The sequence below is a fragment of the Micropterus salmoides genome, unplaced genomic scaffold (genome assembly GCF_014851395.1).
Source record: "Micropterus salmoides isolate LMB-PRFRI ecotype aquatic unplaced genomic scaffold, ASM1485139v1 Ms_hic_scaffold_1, whole genome shotgun sequence".
NCBI lineage: Eukaryota > Metazoa > Chordata > Actinopteri > Centrarchiformes > Centrarchidae > Micropterus > Micropterus salmoides.
Window position 1 is genome coordinate 65,711,952 of NW_024040040.1, and position 2,642 is coordinate 65,714,593.

Genomic DNA, 2,642 nt, shown 5'->3' on the forward strand with positions numbered 1-2,642 from the left:
TTAGGACAAGCAGAAATAGCCTTCAATTCGGCAGCCAATAGGAAGGTACGTAACACTGACGCAGCCCTGAGATAGCCAATGAGAGCACAGTAATGGAAATAATAACACAACATTGTTTTATATTTTTCATATGTATTTATTTAATATATGTATTCATATTTAATCGTTTGCCTCTTTTTCATTTACATTATATTTTATATATTTAAAGTGTATATGTAATAGTTATTCATCACTAAACTAAAAGTAGGACCAAACTCTTACTCAGAATATACACCGATCAGCCATAACATTATGAACTAACCTAATATTGTATAGGTCCCCCTTTTACCACCAAAACAACCCTGACCCATTGAGGCACGGACTCCACTAGACCTCTGAAGGTGAGCTGTGGTATTTGGCACCAAGACATTAGAAGCAGATCCTTTAAGTCCTGTAAGTTGCGAGGTGGGGCCTCCATGGATCCAACTTGTTTATCCAGCACATCCTACAGATGCCCGATTGGTTTGAGATCTGGGGAATTTGGAAGCCAAGTCAACACCATAAAATTCATTGTTGTGTTCCTCAAACCTTTCCTGAACCAATTTTGTGGCAGGGTGCATTATCCTGAAAATAGAGACGGCTTTGGCCCTTCCTGTAGAGGGCTTGAGTGTTCTTGGCCCAGTCCAGTTTATTGTCCATGTGCACTCCCAGGTATTTGTAATCCTCCACAATATCTACACTGACCCCCTGGATGGAAACAGGGGTCACTGGTGCCTTGGCTCTTTTTAGATCCACAACCAGCTCTTTAGTCTTTGACACACTGAGCTACAGATGGTTCTGCTCACACCAAGTGACAAAGTCCCCCACCACAGCTCTGTACTCAGCCTCGTCACCCTTGCTGATACATCCAACCACAGCAGAGTTATCAGAAAACTTCTGAAGATGGCAGAACTCTGTGTGGTAGTTGAAGTCTGTGGTGTAGATGATGAAGAGGAAGGGAGAGAGGTTGTTGACCATGCTGTCTGACACACAGTGTTGCAGGCGCACATACTGTGGTCTGCCAGTCAGGTAGTCAAGAATCCAGGACACAAGGGGGGCATCCACCTGCGTCTCACCCAGCAGGGCCGGCCGGATGGTGTTGAAAGCACTGGAGAAGTCAAAAAACAGTGCTCGCCGGCTGGTCCAGGTGGGCGTAGATGTGGTTGAGCAGGAAGATGAATGCGTTCTCAACTCCCAGTTTGCGCTGGTAGGTGAACTGGAGGGGGTCTGGAAGAGGTCTGACCATGGGCCGCAGCTTATCCAGAACCAGTTTCTCCAGGGTCTTCACAATGTGGGAGGTCAGTCCACTAGGACTCCACATAGATGGGGGGCACAGGCGCACACAGTGTTCCCAGCAGAACATTGCCCAAAGCATCACACTAATGCATCCTGATGCCATGTGTTCCCGAGGAAAGTGAAGCACACATACCTGACCAGCCACATGATGTAAAAGAAAGCATGATTCATCATATCTGGCCCCCTTCTTCCATTGCTCCATGGTTCAGTTCTGATCAGAACCAGCAAAGTAGCTTGTCTGTTAGATCAAAACCACACGGGCCAGCCTTCACTCTCCACATGTATCAGTGATCTTTGGCCACCCATGACTCTGTCGCCGGTTCACCGTTTTTCCTTCCTTGGACCACTTTTGATTGGTGCTGACCACTGCAGACTGGGAACACCCCATAAGTGCTGCAGGTTTGGAGATGCTCTGACCCAGTCGTGTAGCCATCACAATTCGGCCCATCTCAAAGTCGCTCAAATCCTTATGCCTGCCAATTTTTCCTGCTTCAACTTTGAGAATACAATGTTCACTCGCTGCCTAATATATCCCACCCACTGACAGTTGCCATGGTAATGAGATAATCAGTGTCATTCACTTTACCTGTCAGTGGTCGTAATGTTATGGCTGATCCGTTTATACCACAATACCTGCTTCCTGGTAGACTTAATATCAAAGACAGGGACAGTGGTAGGATAAAATAGTAATAGCAGCATAGAGTTTGTAATCTAGATAAGCCCATTTAACTGATGAATTTACTGATGGCACTAATTGACTAATTAAGTCCCATAATTATAAACACATTTAAAGTTATAATTAGATAAATGAATGCCTTTCTGAAAATGGGGTTATTAATGCTCATGTAGCTGACGTATCTGAGGTATTACTTAATATTGTGTAGACCTATGAATGAGTGATTACCATAGACAGAATGACTATGCAAGTGCATGCATGTATGCAGATTTGTGGTCGTTTACTGTTGCATTTACTGTTAAAAGAACATGTGTTCACAAAGAAAGCCTTCCCGTTTCACCAAAAAGCCGAGACACAGCAAAACATATACCATATACAAAACACAAATGTTCCTAAAAGTCTAGTAGGTCCTTCAATGTTTCATGAACTGGCATCTGTGCTTTACTTAAACATCTGTGATGAGCAGTGAGTGGTTCAGATAAGCTCAGCCACAAGAGGTCAGTGTGACCAAGCGGAGGAACTCAGAATGACAGAAGTTTTCTTTCCCTCTCATTTTTTTTTCAATTTGAACATACTTCTTCAGTATGACTTACAAAAAGCCACATATCTCTTTGATTTCACATTTTACAACAGTGTTTGATGATACTTTTGA